Source organism: Rhineura floridana, chromosome 7, assembly GCF_030035675.1.
Source record: "Rhineura floridana isolate rRhiFlo1 chromosome 7, rRhiFlo1.hap2, whole genome shotgun sequence".
NCBI lineage: Eukaryota > Metazoa > Chordata > Lepidosauria > Squamata > Rhineuridae > Rhineura > Rhineura floridana.
In genome coordinates this window covers 14,063,520-14,082,342 of record NC_084486.1, presented here as the reverse complement: position 1 = coordinate 14,082,342, position 18,823 = coordinate 14,063,520, and the positions used below count along the sequence as shown (strand labels likewise).

Genomic DNA, 18,823 nt, shown 5'->3' with positions numbered 1-18,823 from the left:
TTAAAAAAGGTTGGAGGGAGCCGCAGCCGCAGGCTCCCGCCTCGGAGAGAACGGCAGCCGCGGTCTCTTCAAGGGCTCCACAGAGCGCGACTTGAGTAAAAGCAGAACCGCTACGGGAGAGAAAAGGCTGCGATCTCCCGAAGCTCAAAACGGCCAAAAAACACAGAACACCGCAGCCGCGGTCTCTGTGGGGGTCGCCAGACAAGCAGGAGAGAGAACGAAAATAAAATGTTAAAGCCAAATCAGGGAGAACCGCAGCCGCGGTCTTTGAGGGAAAAAACCTCTAACAAGCAACAGAGGTAAGTGAAAGTAGGGAAAGAAGGACTGGGAAGACACACAAGCGACGCTGGGTTCGCACCCAGTCAAAACAAATAAACAAATAAAAAAACAACTTAGCTAAATGCTACGCGATAGGATCTCAATGATAAGTTTTCCAATCTTGTTCGTACGAAGGCAAGAATGAACTGGAGAGTGGGAGGGGCCTGACGCCCCTAGTCTTGACTTCAAAGACATTCTTGCCTTCGCACGATAGGTGGAGCTAACACCCGCTGTGATGGCTGGACTCATAGGGAAAATATGCAGGAGGTTTGGCTGGCATGCTTAGTTTGCCAAGGCTGGAGACAGACATGGGACTTGAGAGGGCTGTCTTACCTTTGATTAAACTTTTTTTGCACATATATGAAGCAACATGAAAGCTAGCCAAACCTGTTTACAAGAGAAGAAAGTGTGGAGTGTGTACACACACAATCAGTTGTGATCCCCCTTCCAAACCACCTTCAACTTTCGTGGGGTGGGGGGAATTGCCTGTCTCCAGCTCAAGACTGTTTAAAAACACATTTCTTCAACCCACAAAGAAATGCTGCCCGATGTCACTTTGTTTTAGTTTCTGGAATAAATATAAATGCTTTATCTTCAGATAGAGTGATACAATGGGGAAGGAGACAACCATGGGGGAAAAGCAGGATATGAACATAAAAATAAATTAAATAAATTGCTTTAAATTCATGGCTTAGCATGAACATGCAAGCATGTGCGTTCCAGGGGAGGATATGGCAGCCACTTTGCTCTTCTCCAGTCATTTTGCTGCTGCACCGCACTCAGCTAAGCCATGGTTTGGCTTAGCACATTGTCCGAACCTGGGCTTATGGTTTTGTTCTCCTGAACAAACCATCAATCAGAAACTGTAGGAGAAACATTTGTTACAGCTCATGGTTAGTCCGGAGACAGCTAAACCACAAGCCTAGGTTCAGACAACATGCTAAGCCCATATACTTACATGTTCACACTAAGCTAAATTTGGCTTAGCGTGACAAGCGTGCCAGGCATTTGCAACTGGCCCAAGGCCACAGAAGAAGGTTACAACACATGATTAACTTAAATAACTCACTCCCACAAGATGTAGTGATGGCTACTGCTTCAGATGGCTTTGTGTAAGGACTGAATAGGATATATCCATCAATGGCTATTAAATATGATAGTGAGCAGCTGCATTGCTCCATCCTTACTACACCCCAATTCTAACTGATGCATTACATTTAAAAAGGAGATACAGAGCCAAAGATGACATACATTGTCCCCCTCTTTTCCTCACAACAACCCTGTGAGGTAGGGTAGAATAAAGGAGTGTGATTGTCTCAAGGCCGCTCACTCAGCTTTGGGGCTGAGTGAGGATCTGAACTCAGGTTCCCCAAATCTAACTTCATTTAGCCACTATACCACATTGGCTCTCATACTGTTATCTATGTACTTAAAGTGGTGAGGAGCTATATGACTGCTGGCATGCAGTGCAATCTTGCATGAGAGAAAATCAAAACAAGCCATTTTAAAAAAAAAAACCAGGCCATTCTATCAAAACAAGAACTCGGGAGACAGCAAACTAGAGGACTTTCCCTGGGCAGAAAGGTGTGCAGTTAGTTAACCACTTAGGGCACTGAAGGAAATCTAAGCAGGCCCAAGTGTATCCATGTGGCATCTGGTACATGATGGAGTTGAGCATCTAGAGTAGTGCTGTCAGTCATAAGACCAGGGTATATTAACAGGCCCACTGGGATTGCAAATGTGGCCTGTGACACCACTACTAGTCTCCACAAAGTCTATCTTCAGGATTAGGAATGAAACTGCTCCTAGCAGGGCAAACTGACTCACCAATAGTTGATACACCATGCCTCAGCACCAGTCTCCTCCATCCTTCCCTGTAAATTAGCAGCACTGATCTTAGAGAGCATAGGCTGAATACAATGCATTGAGCAAAACACAGGATTCATTATTTGCTGATATTTGCTGTCAAAGGAAGAAAGCATAGTGGCAGCCTGTGGCCAATTAGAAAGACTTGGTTGATAGAGATGCTTAGGGTAGTAGGATTTGGGGGACAGAGTAGAGAAGCCTGAAGAAAGCCACAGAAACATATACAATTGGGCAGAGCTTGGAAGATTACTTTTAAAAAGTAATAAATTACAGTTACAATTACATGGCCCAAAAGTAGTAATTACCGTTGCAATTACAATCGGTCTGAAAGTAATTGATTATTTTGCTTTTTCTCAAAAGTAATCACTACAATTACATTTAAGTTACTGTACTTTTTAAAAAAAACGCCTACAAGGTGCTGGCCTTGGCTGCTGCACATCTAAGTAGCCTAAAACAATGCTAAAAATAAGCACACACATACAGAGGTAGCAGAATAATTCTTTTTATCCATAAGATAGCAATGGTGGTCTCTCCGCTGGTAGGGGAGGTGGGGAACGAGGCAGAGGCCACTACTCATATATTTGCATGTCAAACCAAGTGCAACCCCCCCGCTCAGCCAGCAAACATAATCTCTCTCACTTAACCACCTCCCAGACCCTGCCCTGCCACCAACTAAGGGACACTCACCCAAGCAAACATTTTCCCCTGAGATGCAAAAAAGTTAAAATACTACAAATGCAGCATAGTAGCCAGAGAGGGTGGTGGAGGTCACTTTGAGTGCCAAGTGCAAACACAGTATTCTCTCTCTCTCTCTCTCTCTCTCTCTCTCTCACACACACACACACACACACACACACACACACACACACCATCATCATCATTTTTCACCTCCACAGTTCTTTATATCCATTCTGCTGCTGCCTCCTTCTCCTCCTTTATCCATGTTCTTACCCTACAGCTCCTTTGCCCCTCCACTCCATTCTTCACCACAGCCATCCATTTTTTTGAACAATTGTTTTCTCCACTCCACCCCATCTCACTCTCCGTCTCCTCCCTCGTTGCCTCCTACCCATCCACAGAGCATGAGGAAAGAGCGACACTGCACAGAAACCCAGTTTGAGGCACATGATTTTCATCCACAAATCAGAGGAGCAGAAGACTTACCCTGCTTCCCCCCCAAAAAAAGTAATGCCAGAAACATTACAATTACTCCACAAAAGTAATAAAATTACTCCTAGTTCTATTACAATCAAAATGTAAAGGAATTACCCACTCGTTCCTCAAAAAAGTACTGAATTACAAGTAATTCGTTAATTGCAACAAATTACTTCCAAGCTCTGAGATTGGGCACTAGAAAAATACCATCTTCTATATTAACCTATACATCTCCGGGCTTCCTATAGTTGCATAACAATCCTATGGATAAGATGCCTACAGTATCTATACAGACCAATCAAATGAATTATTTCTGGTGACAACATTGTGCTTTGTATATTCATTGATCACTGAAGAAGAGCCCTTGAGGGTTGAAACATGTCGGGTTTTTAGTATGATTGTTATTTTTGTTGCCCGCATGAGCTTGATGTTTAGACATCACCTGACATTGCTGTGTTCATAATGACTGCATTTTTAAAATTTCATTCATATGTTTTATATATGTTTATATTTTTGGGATGATTAAAGTTAAATTCTGTTTTATATATATTTCAGTAGCAATTCACATTTTTGAACTCATACTCAGTCTTGTGCCTTAGTCTATATTACCCCCATATTACAGATTATGGAGTAGGGTTCATTCAGACAAAAGAATGACAGTTTTCTGAATGGAAATGCATCTGGCCAAGCCAAAGAGATGCAAATATAAGAGATATATTGTTAATACATTTCAAAGTAAATTATTCAGAAAAAAATTTTAATAGCTCAAGGCATGCAGCATGTTGGGTAACTGATTTAGTAAGAGAGAGAGGAGACACAAAAATCTCTGAATTTTGGACAACAGCTACTTTGTGAAGCAATAGGATGCTGAGTATATTCCATTTGACGGCTACCATATTGCTATCCTGTGAGGGTTCTAGAAAGGTGAAGAATGACTGCCAATCTCCCTCTCATCAGCATCTTTAATTAAATATATTAGTTCATTAACTGCACCAGCTCCCAAATGATGACCTGTACCTCAGTCTATTTGTGCTCCACATAGATAGCATTGATTTTATTAATAAAAAGACCACACAGTGGGGCTGGCAAAATATACCTACCCCTGCCACCCAACCCTCTTTCCCTCTGGAGAACAGAATTCGTTCCATGAATACATAAACTGGGTATTCCTGGCTCAGCCTAATCTACCTCTCTGACTATTAAGGTGATACATTAGTGAGCAAAGAACTGCAAAGCACATCATAACGCACACTGAAAGGAGCTACTTTCATATGAAAAATGTCATAAACTGGGGTTTTATAAGGACTGAGTGTGATTTTCTGGCCCAACCAATATGATGATTATTAATAAATACATCTACTATAGTCTGAGCCTACAGCCTTTCATTTTAGAAATCAACAGTTTTGAATAACGAATCTTTATTTCTTAACGTTTACTCAATGCCTAGAACAGCAGGTAAAAGCTAGACCAGCAATAAACAAATAACAGACCACAAAGCTTTGTCTGGACAATCGGAAACCACTCACAGATTGCAACAGATCCATATCTTCTCTTATCTCCAGCAACAAGCACTGCCTGTCTCTCATAAAACTCTGAAGCTGATCAACCAATTTGCATGCATGGGGGAGAAGCAACAGCTCAGTGGTAGAGCACATAGCTTGCATGCTGAAGGTACCAGGTTCAATCCTTTGCACTTCCATTTTAAAGGATCAGGTAGCAGGTTCTGCAACAGACCGCTGCCCAAGATCCTGAGACCTGCTGCTGGTCAGAGCAAACAATACTGGGACAAATATTCCTTTTCATGTTTTACTATAACAATAGTTTTGTTGTTTAATTTTACATGGGTTACATGTAGATCCAAAGAGTTGCCTCCTGTAACACCAGAGGCCTCCTGTAACACGAGAGAAACTGTAGAGACAGCAAGCAGCATCGAGACACATCTGGTTGGCTAAGACTACTGTCATATTAGAATAGATCAGATGTTCACATTGGCAAAAAAAAATGAGCAGGCAGTCTTATGGGAAAGAAACCCATGAAGAGAACATAGGCAGGACCTCAAGAATGTTTGACACCCCCCTTAGCCTGGCATAGACCTGTCTCATATGCAACAACAAAGCATGGTTTCTCATTGTGTTTATGAGCTTCACTGAGCCTTAGGCATGTTCACTCCCTCATCCCCTTCCCCCTCTTATGCACGCAAAGAGCAGAGATGAGATGCTTGTATTCATGATTTTCAACAAACCACAGTTTCCAATTTTGTCTGAATAACAGAAACTGTGGTTCATAGCAAGCCACAAACAAAAACTTCTTATCTTCATCCTTCACATTGGAAAGAGGGAAAATGTGAGCACAAGGCTATTCATAGCTCATGCATCTGATTACATCTGAAATGAATCATACTGACAGTCCTTTAATAAGTACAGGAGTGATTGACCATTTTTGTCCCAAGGGCTGCATTCCCTTCTGGGCCACAATTTATTTGCTTTTGTATAGTAGGTTAGTTTTAACACTTATTCACAGACCCTTCTCTATCCTTCATCCAGACAAGCAAGAGACATTATCAGAGTTCAAGGACACATTCCACCATGGCAAAAACATTTGGGTTATGAAGCAAGGCCAATGAGGGGTGTTGTCTGGGGACAGGGAGCCTGGCCTCGGGAGAGTTCTAAGGGTCAAATACAGAGGACTGGAGGACTGTATTTGGCTTCCGGACCAGAGGTTCCCCACGCATGAACTAGTGTGTGCATGTGCGGCATACGTGCACACACACACACACAGTGTCAGCCCAAGACATTTTGCTGCTTAAAATAGAATTCAAATAGCACATCAAACCCTCTGAGCTAGGACCAACACTCTAAAAAGTCTTGCTGAACCTTCATACACCAATTTCTACCATTTATCCTCCCCGCCTCCTTCATGGTGTCTCTTAAAGCAGGTTGCTTCACCCTGCTGAAAGCAGGGCCAGCTCTATAGTGTGCAAAATACTGCTGGTCACTCTTAAGTCCTTGCAATGGAACAGAATTAGTAAATAATGTGTATACACCCAACTGGACAAAAGATAAATATCTTACCTGAGTGTTCCACAAGCACTTCCTATCCCGTAGCAGCTAATGACTAGGCCCTTTGAAGCTTCACATAACAAGATCTATTTTCCTACAATAAAAAAGGCAAATTATTACCAAGAGTCTTCATGCTCACAATTCAATTGCAGGATATATAATCTCACATACCAAAAGCTTGATAGCTGTTGCTGTTGTTCATCTTTCACACATCCACCTTCCCTCACTGGCACTAGGATGGCTTGCCTAGTACCACAACAGTTCTCCTGGTTTTCCTTCATCCCCTGCTCCTGAGTAGCAGGTTATGGCACTCATGTCAAGTTGGGGGTACTTAAAGACCACTCCCTTGCAGCCAGCACATCCCCTACAAACTGCTATCAAATGGTTGGTTCATAAATCTCCCCTGTGCATTGGCTATATTTTTGGCAGAGAGAGAAAGCAAGCCTTCAGCTCTCATGCCCAACCCCAACACATGTAGCATCTTCATGTGAACAGGAACCTACATATGTGAATATCTACACCCAGGGCCAGCTGCAGGTTGCTAGGGGCCCTCGGGCACAGGGTATCAGTGGGCCTTTGTCCCCTCCCTTTCCCCCTCAAGCTACATTCCTCCTCCCTTCTGGCCCTACTCCTTTCAAAGAAAATAAAGCTTCGCCAATATTGCAACTCCCTCTTATAAAATGAAAATACAAACTTTTGCTTTATTTTAATTTGTTGGGGTAAATTTGCCTATTTTGTAGGCCTCAGCTCTTAAGAATTTATTCTGTTTACCATGTTAATGATAGGCAGATTATATGAATAGTGTCAGAGCCTGGGATCTTCCACAAATTGTACTGAGAAATAATTCTCATTTTTTGCTGTTTCGGTTGGCTTCTCTAATGTTTTCACAGACAAAAAAGTGGGGGGGGGGTTGAATCCATCCTTTCCTGTCATTTGCAAAGATATTTGAAAAAAGCACTTCAAATAACATTTCAGTTCTCCACCAGGATTTTCTACTCACATAGGAAGCTGCCTTATACTGAGTCAGATCATTGGTCCGTCTAGCCCAGGACTGTCTACACTGACTTGCAACAGCTCTCCAGAGTCTCTCCCAGAAGGTCTCTCCGGTTCAGTCCCTGACGGGATCTCTCCTCCCTGGAGATGCCATTGGAGACTGCACCTGAGGGACCTGCTGCATGCAAGGCAGATGCGGCAGTGGCCCTTTCCCGTCACTCACAGCTTACTCAATTGTGCTGAGATATTAGGAGGCATTCTGGAATTCATCTTAGAACTCCTTCTTGCCACGTGGCACTGTTATAGCAGAGCACCAGGGCAAGCCAAGGACAGAACGGTACATTAAAGGCTGCCCTTCTAAGCAAATACTACTTTTTAAAAGTTAAAATTCCATTTCTAAAAAAAAAGGCATTCACAAGAATGCAGCTACAATTCACCTACATGTTAACAAGTGTGTAAAGTGTACAAAAATGACATTAAAGGATATCTCCGGATCATAGGGCTTACATGCAGATACTGTAGACCCATATAAATGTGGATGCAGCACAATACTCCAGCATGCCTCAGTCTATCAGAAAACCTCATAAAAACGTCTAATAAGAGGAATCACCTTTGATTTCTAGTGCAGAATAAACACACAGCACTGGTAGAGATTTAATGCTATTAGTATTACTAATATAGCACTTTGTATGAAGGACTGAAAAAAAGAGCCTTCTGGGAACAAACTATTAGTCTCTGAAGAGACCATGTTACCACCAAATATCTTAAATGTCCAAGTTTCCAAGTAAAAGAGACACATGATAACTAGGACCTCCTGCCAGACCTAGTGTCAAATCCCTGCTCAACCATGAAGCTCACTGGGTGGCCTTGGGCCAGTAACTGGTCCGTTGGTCCCAGACTATGGTCCGAAGGCACATGAGGCTAGAACTCTGCTGGTCAGTTCCTGGATGGGAGACTGCCTGGGAGCCATATGTAAGCCGCCTTGGGTTGTTATAATGAAAAGAAAGTCAGGGTATAAATGTAATAAATAAATAAATAAATAATAATAAATTGTCTCTCAGTCTAACCTACCTCACAGGGGTGTTGAGAGGATAAAATGGGAGGGGAAGAACCATCTTTGAGCTCCTTATAGAAAAAGCAAGATATCAATTAAAATAATAATAGGAGCTCCCCAGCTACGACTGGGGTGGTGAGGAGGTGGGGGGGGGAAAGAGAGGGAATTCATATACAAAAGCCCCAGGACAGACCTGAACCATGGAAGTTTGTCTGTAAAAGGAGAGGGAAGCGCTCTCTCTCTCTCTCTCTCTCTCTGATCAGTGGGGCAAAGGGATGAGGGGCTGGGGAGGCAATAATTATTATGTATTTAAGGCTCCAATCCAATGCATTTACCTGGGAGTAAGTCCCATTGAACCCAGTGGAGCTTATTTCTCAGTAGACATTATTGGATTGCAGCCTAAGAAAACCAGGGAGACTTCTTACTTTCTTTCCAGGCTCCGCAGCCCACTCTTAAGCTGCAATTCTAAGTACCTTTACCTGGGAGGAAACCCTTCTCAATTCAACAGGGCTTACTTCTGAGCAATTAGAATAGACACAGTTAGGTTCTTTTTCAGCCCCTTCCTCCCCTCAACGTTGCCTTGCTTCTGCTACTACAGGCCAGTAAGCTCCACCCCTCCTCCAGGCCTGAAACTCAGGACAGGCGTAGGCAGCTCCTTAGCAACCGTCCTGGTGCTTCGCTTCCCCAGCAGTGGCACAGCTGAGCAGGACAGACTCTACTGCTGTAGAGCTGGCCGGGTCTTGCCTGCGCCACCACCTGCTGACTCCCTCCTCTGCTGTTAGCCTGCGCTTATCCCGGGACAGCCTCCTGGGGCTCTGTGTGAGATCCTGAGCCCTCAGGCCAGTGCCCCACCTGGCCATGTGCTAGCACCGGGCCTGCCTACATCAGTGAGACCCATCTGCCCCCTTTTTGCAGTGGGTGAAACAATCATGTGTGTGGGCTGGTATTCTCATTCTAAGTCGAATTTTTTACATGGATTGAGGAGGGGGAGTGTCTAGTTCCACTGAAGCAGGCAAAAAAGAGGGGGAGAAATGTCAGGTGCTACAAATTAATGTTTATTGGGGTTCACAATAAATGTAGTACTTGGCATTTCTTCCTTCCCTGTTTTTGCCTGTTACTGGTGCCATTTTTGTGGTCATTTCACCGCATACAGCCTGTGTAACAGGGCTTAGGTGATCCTACAATTGCTCAAAGTGCAGGGGGAGCCAATGCAATGCCTGCAAGATTTTGCTGGACTCCAACTCTCATCAGTCCCAGCCAGCATGGCCAATCATCAGGGATGATGGGAGTTGTAGTACACAAAAGATTTGGAAAGCACATTGGCTAGCCATGCCATAGTGAATACGCTCCTTGTTCTTTTAGAACAGCCTTCCCCAACCTGATGCCCTCCAGTTGTTTTCCCATCAAGACTAACAAGAAAAGAAAGTGGCTAGCATCTAAAACTGGAAATGTGAGAGGGAGAAACCAGGATGCCAGAAAAATATGTTTTATTCGTAATCCAAACCCAATGTGTTTCAGCCTTGTATATTTAGGCTTTCATCAGGGGAGTAAAGGCTGATGTACAATATCTTCCAATGAGCAAAACTGCTTTCACCAATACAAACGTGTCAGAAAAGGGTTCATTAGGCCTGTACATAAATATAACCAGAGATCGATCTTTGGATTACGAATAAAACATATTTTTCTTCCATCAAGACTAAGACAATATTTACAAATTACCCTGGCACATCACAGTGATTTCTAGGTGAAGCCATTTAGTCATTAATGAAATACTATAAAGGTGGCAACTGGATGTTTACAGGCAATGTGTATTCTACATGCTGTTGCTCTCTTTTCTAGGTCTGAAGAGCCACAGTAAGAGAATGCCACAAATATATTTATGAACTTTCAAATGATCATGAAGTCAAGCTAGAATCTTTAAAAGTTTAAATAGTCTAATGCCAAAGGGCAGAAGACTGCCATCTTGCAACCTGAGATCCCTTTTTAACTAGAAATGTCAGGGACTTTAATCTTAGGCCTTCTGATCTACTGAGCTATGATATTTTTCCAGAGGTATAGCCACCCTATCCCCCTTCAATAGGCCTTGTTCAGGATATGACCCCAGGGCCTTTCACAACCTAGGCAACCCTAGGTCAGTGTTTCTGACTTTTTTGAACTCTGTGATTCTGGGTAACACACCCACCTATCCCGCCCCAATCACAGAACGGGATCAACCTACTGCAAAGATCTAGCCAATTTGTGGGTTTGCAATTTTACAAGTGCCATATAAAGAGCATTATGCATTATTTGCTAGAAGTCAAGATTTCAGTGAAGCAGCACCTATTCTTTGGAAATCCCTGCCTATTAATATTAGGCAGGCACTCTCACTGTTTCAGCAAGCCAATCCAGATACATACTTTAGTTGTATACACTTGTTTAATATTTGCTGATCTTATCTGCGTTTTATGGATCATTTTTAATATACATTACTTATAATGTATTATAAAATACATAATTTGTTTTTGTTTATTGTATGCAAGCATTTTCTAAATAAATAAAATAATTTGATAACCTTCTGCTCTGGTGATAAGTCTCCCAAACGCCAATCCACTTAGTATTAAATTGATGGGCAGTAACTCTCAGGGTACAAGAGATGCATCTATGCCAGTTTATATGTATACGTAATTTAACTGACAATGGCAGGGGTTGAATCATAAGCTTCATGAATATAGAAATATAGTCTTAACACTGAAGCCTCTCTTATATCTTAATAAGAGTTGGAGAAAGCAAAGAGTCTGTTATAGTATAGTCACACAATCATGGAGCCCCATCAATGGTACTTCATGACCAAAAGCACTTAATTGAAGGGGGGGGGAATCTTATTTTATGTAACCCCTCTTTACTACTTGATTATCTGTCCCTCTCATTTACAACATTGCCTTATCAGTCATTTACAGTGTAACACTGCATTTTTATTTAGAAGAACGCCTGTGTTCAAGAAGGCTTACTTGGAAGTAAGTATGCACTCCACTGCAGCATTAAAGTCAATGAGCAATGATCACATACCCTATATATATATATATATATATGTATTCCCTTCCTTACCTACCATTACTGCTGAATACTGTAACTGCAACAACCCTAAAAATAAAAGTTGATTTGAAGCTGTCTGCATAAAGTGCCTGAGACATTCACTGTCAGTAAAGCAAATCCTTTTGCTTGCTTCCCCTTCCATGTGAACCACACATCTTAAAGCTCTACAAAGGTGTGCAACAATATTGTTCATATGTCAACAGCATCTTTCCTTTATATAGATTCAGCACTTTTGCAGTCTTTGGGGGTTTAGGGGATAGTGTGTGCTTCCTAATCCAGCAGAGGGAGCACAGTTACAGCCAGTGAAGGCAAATCAAATTTCTATGTTGTATTCTTTATTTGTAGGAGATCCTGAGTATTTGTTATAGGCAAGATTTTTGTGTTGCAATACAGTGGAGGGCGTGTTGTTCCTTGATCAGGGAATCAGGCTCTCAGTTAACATAAGGCAAAGGCAGCTTTTGACATGTATTTACTGTACTAGTCTGGGTGTCCAGCAAAACAAAGGGAACTGTGGTAGCTTCTGCATCCTGGAAAGTACAAATTCCTGAGCTACATATAGCTTTTCTGCAAGAGAGTAGTTAAGACTGTCCTAATACAATAAAAATGACAACTAACAGGAACACCACGGTAAAGCAAAGTTCTGGGAGTAATTTTGTTGCAAAGAGATCACAATCAACTGGAAATCATGAAGAGTGCACAGAGAAGCACCAGGGGCAATTCATACTAATATATATAAACTGAACTTTTTTTTTTTAAAGTATGTATTTTTAACAATTGATTATAAGGTAGCTTTAAAGCACAAAACAAACCAGAAGTTTGCAGGAAGACAGATGTGGAGAAAAGGGACTAGTTAAAAGCTAGTGAGTGGAAAGGAGCAAAGGAAATGTTTCAAGCTAAGGACGGACTATGGAAAGATATGAATACAGGAGAAGCAGCACCGTGTCCCAGAAAGCAAGACGTTTTGTAGTTGTTGAAAGATTTGAAACTAACAATTTGAAAATTCTTAGATTTTATTCCGAAATATATTGGTGAGGGGACGGAGCAAAGAGAGACACTTTCCCAGCCTCAGTCTTTTCTGCACACATTCTTTTCTCTCCAATAGTAGCACTATAGTTTCTTCTGATTTTATTGTTCCTTTTTGTTTTATTACATGCATTGATTCTTGTTTCTGCCCACTATTTGTTTTTTTTTAAGGGTGAGATACAAACACCTTAAATAAAAAAAATACTGCTTCATCTCATGAAAGTGCCTAGGAGAAGCATGGCCACCATGCTCCTAAGCTAGTTTTCTTCTTACCTCAGGCAGCAGCAGTTCAAGACACATCAGCTGCCCCTCACATCTAATATAGTTTTAAAGGAGCACTGTTGCTTGGGTTATGGGGGCAGGAAATGCTGCTGGAACACTCATTTGCATGGCATACCACTTCCTGCAACTTGGAAAATTGATCAACTATCTTCAGCAAGTGCACAGCAAGTGGGCCAAAGGAAGGCAGCTTCTCTACACACTGTGCCTCCAGACAGGTTTCTATGGGTAAGGGGAGCAATTGTGCTGCTAATCATCCTCACTCCAATTGCAGGAGGGACTCTGTAGGGACACAATGTTGTGCCTGGCTCTTGCAGGGTAACTACCGACAAGTACACTCAGAAACAGAATATGCAGATACAAAACTAATGCTTTCTGCAGTCCAAGTACTCAGAAGAAGAAGAAACAAGCTAAACACCCATAAAACAAGAGACAAGGGGTAGAATTCATCCTAGGGACAGCATACCCAAGAGCAAAAGTGTCAAGGATCTGGGGCATAGGTTGAAGGAACAGCAAAAATGACTCTCTTCTAAGACAGCCTCATGTAAAGGCTGTATGAGATATGGCTAATTCATTCAGCAACCTGCATGCCATTCGATACCCCCTCCCCACTAGGATATGGTTCTTGGGTGCTTACTGAGAGAGAGAAGCAACCAGGCAAGCCCTTAAATAAGGGCCTGTTAGCACAAGTTAGCCTTGGCACTAAGAGAACAGGTGGTGTTCCAGAGAAGAGGAACTTCAGAGACCTTTCAAAAATCTGTCCTGAATACCTAGAGGCTTATAAGGATATATTTCTAGACACGTAGATCATGGTTTCTAGCAGGGTTGCCAGTTTGCAACCTAAAAACGTACCCAGATCCTTTAAAACTACCAATGAAACAGCTGCAGCTTCTCCCTCTCCTCTCCCTGTTCCTTTCACCATCCCCCTTCCTATTGCCTTCCTTGTTTTGTGGCACACCTGCGGAAAAAGGCATATGAGGGGAGAGAGGGGGGAACCCAGGGCAGAATGGACTGGAGAAGTCACACATGTTTTATCTCATGTTTTATCAGCAGTTATTTAAAAGTACAGACTGAATCCCAGGGTTGTAACCTGGCAATCGCAGCTTAAAAAATACTCTCACTCCAAGTCTCTCCCCCTGCCCCCACCACCCCAGCTTCTATGCCACAATACAATCTTAATGATGGACAGGACAAAGAGGGGTTGGAGTGCCACAAAGTAATGAGCTGGGAAAGCGGCCTGTACAAGTATATAAGACCTTTCAGTGAACATTAAAGGAGGGGGGGAAGCTGCCAGCCAATCACTCCTCTATAGACTTTGTCCCTCACTGATTACCATAAACTTAAAAAGGAGCCTAGAGACTGTGAGGATCCAGGGATGTCTTTGGGTGTAGCACATGGCCTGGTGACTTCTTATAGGTCTTTGCTCCTATAAACCTACAGTCAGCACCCCATCTCCAAAACCCAGAGCAAAAAGGTTGAAGGGCACTTGTTGCCCAAGCCCCATAGTGCCCCTTCCATCTTGCCTCCTGACAGTCCCCCTAGCTCTGGATTGCAATTTCTTGAACGTTTAACCTTCTCCTTCCCAAAACAAAATCTGAAGAGAGGCACAGAGCTGAAATGGAAAAGTGCAAAGCCCTTCTCCAGGATCCCCAGGGAATAAGTGCTTATGTAGTTATATCTGGTTATATACCTTGCCCTATAAAGTGTTTGAGTTCTTTTTAGAAGATTTAACTTGGTAGGGTCTGCTTACATATAATAGGCTCAGAAGATGCCTACCAACATTCAGGGTAAACAGCATGTGCAAGACACATTTTCCTGAATAGGCAGTTTATGTTAATTAATTTTAAGTCTATGGGTGGCAAGGCTAGTACGTTCTAAAGACACATAGCAGCAGATCAGTGAAGCAATCTAGTACTGAACTTTCTGTGTGTTCCTGCCTCTCAGCACACCTGTCACCCACACATTTCTGCCACTATGAAAGTTTACATATCCTTGTCTGGCAGAGGAGAAAGTTCATACCTACCTAGGGGAGCAGGTTATAAATGCCCTGCTGGAAAAAATGCTAATGGATGCAATTCTAACAGGAACATATTTTCCTGTCATAGCTGAAAAAATATGGTTAATGTTTATTTACAATTTACGGGCTCATGGCAAAAGACCTTTCAAAAAACCTAACTAACAGATACAACAAAAAACATACTAATTTTTATATTTTAGTTTATATAAGTATGTAATCATACATGAACATACTGGAGAGTACAAAACACACTTTTTTCTAACATCCTCCCTCCTCCCCTGGCTATGTGTTCCCACCTTAATCATTTGTGGCACAGTTGTGTTTTTGACAGAAAGAAGAAACAAGTTCATTACTACGTTTAAAAATCTCCAACCATTTTTCACTCAACATGGGTGATGAGACAAATGGCTAATTACAAGACTACTCTGAAGAATACATGAAAATGGAACAGCAATGTCTATATAGTTATCCCATTATCTATTAGATGGGAAACCTATGAGACTCCTGAAGTTGTCAAGGGGGCCCAAAGGTCAGAGTGGACAGGAGTTATAGCCCATCAACTTCTGGAAAGCACGAGGTTGTCCATTCCTGCATTAGATGCCTGATTTAAGCAAATGTCTTAGACCACTGGTCTTATTAGTAGCACAGCACACCGAAGCAGATTGTGCACAGACCTAGAGTGTGGTGAAACATCAGCATCACCACAATCTTAAATGGTTTTAATTTTGTGTCTTTTACAAAGAAAAACAGGGAGAGGGTGACTAGCTGCAGAGACAGGCAGGCCTCCTGTAACATTAATGATAAAGAAGAATAAGACATTTCAGCAGGTACAGCTTGGTTCAGCCCAGCATGGTAAGCAATTTCTGACAAACTTTTGCCTTCTAATCAACTATTAGGATACAAGAGCACTATCTTCCCTTCCATCACATCAACCCAGAGATAAAAGCCAGAATATGGAAATATGTGGTTGTGGTTGTTTTAAAAAAGTTAGTCTTCATGTTGCAGGTCATAATTAAAGGTGGCCATGTGACTGAAAATGTTGAAGACCCACAATCCCACAAGGTATAAAGTCTGGGTTTGGATGGATCTTGAGGCAAAGAGAAATTATAGAGCAGGCAGGAGGCCACCACCAAGAATGCCTCACCCGAAAAATAAATATGCAATCGTTCACTATAGGATTTGGGGTATCTGAAATTCATATTTTCTGTGTCTCTATTCTGAGCGCATTTATATTCCCCTTCTCTCAAAATTGTTTCTGCTCTAATCAGAATACAAAACTACTTAGCAAATCACAGCTAAATCCTCCTCATGCTAGCATGGATTAAAATGCAACAACTCCTGAACACAAATATAAAATGTAAGATTTCCATAAATTCTACTCGCAATTTGTACATATTGCGCTATTAGAAACTGTTTCTAACAGTAGATATTGCAATGGGGTGAAGGAGATACCATCATTTATTTGTCGTGCATAACAATGTATTAATAGTATTTTTCCCCTTCTAATGTCAGGCACCATGGGATAAGCAGCACTGGGAGTCAGGCATATGGGGCAATATTCAACTAACTTTTTGCACTAGTGCAAGGATTAGTACTAACACAAGAAGACTTCCCCCCTCTCCTCCTGTGTGTGCCCTGTGACATATCCAGATTTGCTCTGAAGGTTTGGGGCAAACCCCAGAACAGATTTAAGGGGCTGGCTGTTGCTTGCATATCCTCACTTAATTGCTATCCATTGGCCTGCCTTGCCTACAAGGACTATGGCACCAAGTATCTGATGCTCATTTCGTTTCCAAGCTTGGCAGCAATGAGGTGGTTTCTGTATAAAACAAGTACAAGTTCCTGACATTCAGTCCCAGCAATCCAGAGAGGGAAAGAGGTGAGATGAGTAAGTTGTGAAAGAGGGAGTCCTCAAAGCATCCTCCAGAGCCACAGAGTCACTGCACCTCCCTCTCTTCCAGGCAGCAGTGAAGGTTGAGGAAATTAACTTTACTGGAGTGTTGACACTTCAGTTGGTTTGTGACTCAAAAGAATGACTGAACATTTAATAAGCAGCATCATTTGATAAAATTTCTCACAACTCCTAAATATAGGCTTTGGTCAGGGACTGCTTTGATGCCACTTGACTCATGTTTACGGATGGTCCACAAACTGACATGGTGCTACACCTAAATCTGTATTACTTCCTAAGAAATTTTGACCAGGATTCCTTTCTTCCCTCCTACTCAATTTTAATAACCCCTCTTTTACTGTACTTCCATACCTTTCAAGTTAAAATATTATCAGACATTGACATTCTAACATCTAGTAGTCAGATGTGGTGTGCTGTTTTGTAATAAAGGGAAAGAGGATTTGATTTATATCATAACGCCTTTACCTAAATCTATGGTACAGCCACATTTAGAACACTGTGTACAGTTCTGGCCACCTTACATCAAAAAGATATTGCAGAGCTGGCAAATGTTCAGAAAAGGGCAACCAAAATGATCAAGGGGATGGAGGAATTCCCTGGGAGGAAAGGCTGCAGTATTTGGGGCTTTTTAGTTTAGAGAAAAGGTGAGTCAGGGCTCATCCAGACGACTGTATAATCTGCAGTATGATAGCTTTGTGTGTTCATTAATTTTCCATGGTCCATACCACCTCTCCTGTTAAAGCGGACTTTCTCATGGTTAAATCCGCTTTGGCATTACCGCAAAAAATGCAATTTGCTTTTTTAAACTGGGAATCATCCGCTGTACCTTCAGGCGCTCGGATGCAATACCGCAGACTTTAGAGCAGGAGGCGTTCCGTGGGAGGTGCTTGGGCGTTCCCCCATACCCCTTCTCTCATTCACAGCCAATCCTGTATTTCCACTTTTGCGTATGTTCGAAAATGACCAGGAAGAGCCCGGGAAAACTGAACCAATCAGAGCAATGAGGTGAACAGGAGCGATCAAATCAATATCGGGAGGGGGAGGGTTGATAGGGAGGGTTGATTGGGGGGTAATCAGAAGAGTGGTAAGGAAGAACAGAGCAAATCAGGGGGCTGCATCCTTATGTGTCCAAAGCTGGGCAAGCAAAGGGGGCTTTGGGGGCTATTCAAGGGCTGCTTTCCCCTCCTCCTCTCCTTGTGTGTGTGCTTTAAATGAGGTTTGCTTGTTTTTGGTCTGTGTTTGTTTTGATCACTTTCCCTTTTTCGTTCCCCTTGACTAAGGCTGCAATCCAAGACATGCCTACTCGGAAGTAAGCTCTGTTGGGTTCAGTGGGATTTACTCCCAGGTAAGGCTGCAATCCCAGACACATAATGCCCAACGGAGCTTACTTCTGAGTAGACATGTCTAGGATTGCAGCCCACATTCCTTTTGTCTTTCTTTTGCATTAACTAACTTTTCTCTTCCTCATTCATTTTCCGTTTTCCTTTCCATCTACCGACATAGTACTGGATATATACCTGGGCGGAGAGGAGATTTCCCCCTCGCGCACACACCATGAGCTGCTTATCTTCTCCCGTTATCTGTGCCTCCCCCTCCCCGCCCCGCCCTGCCCCTCCTGCAAAGACCTGCTTGCTTGCTCTCTCTCTCTCTCTCTCTCTGTGTGTGTGTGTGTGTTTAAAACAATAAACTCCTCGTTACCTGCGTTTCTGGAGAAATAAGTGGAATTGCCAGTCGTGTGTATCTCCAGAAACGTTAATATGCATAAAGGTAAAAAAGCATACAGTTGGTTTTGCGAAATATCGCAAAACAAGCAAGAAATAACACAGGAATTATTGGCATAAGCATACAAGTGGTTTGCTAGAGTGTCTCAGCCACCCAGAACCACAGAGACGGTGCTCTGTCTTCCTAGACATGACACGTCGTTACTTTCTTTTCTGGAGAAATAAGTGGAATTGCCAGCCGTCTGTATTTCCAGAAATTTTAATATGCATAAAGGCAGAAAAGCATACAGTCAGCTTTGCAAAATATCGCAAATAAAGCAAACAAAAATACAGGAATTATTGGCATATAAGTGG

General features: G+C 42.4%; 1 protein-coding gene across 17 annotated transcripts in view; it reads right to left on the bottom strand.

The window, feature by feature from the left end:
- The window catches only part of ZMIZ1 (zinc finger MIZ-type containing 1), a 621,029-nt gene that overhangs the window by 369,482 nt on the left and 232,724 nt on the right, over window positions 1–18,823 (bottom strand). For all 17 annotated transcript variants that reach the window (XM_061634913.1, XM_061634912.1, XM_061634907.1 and 14 more), the window contains one exon: window positions 6,411–6,492. The gene's annotated coding sequence lies outside the window, so the exon portion shown is untranslated. The remainder of the gene's footprint in view (window positions 1–6,410; window positions 6,493–18,823) is intronic.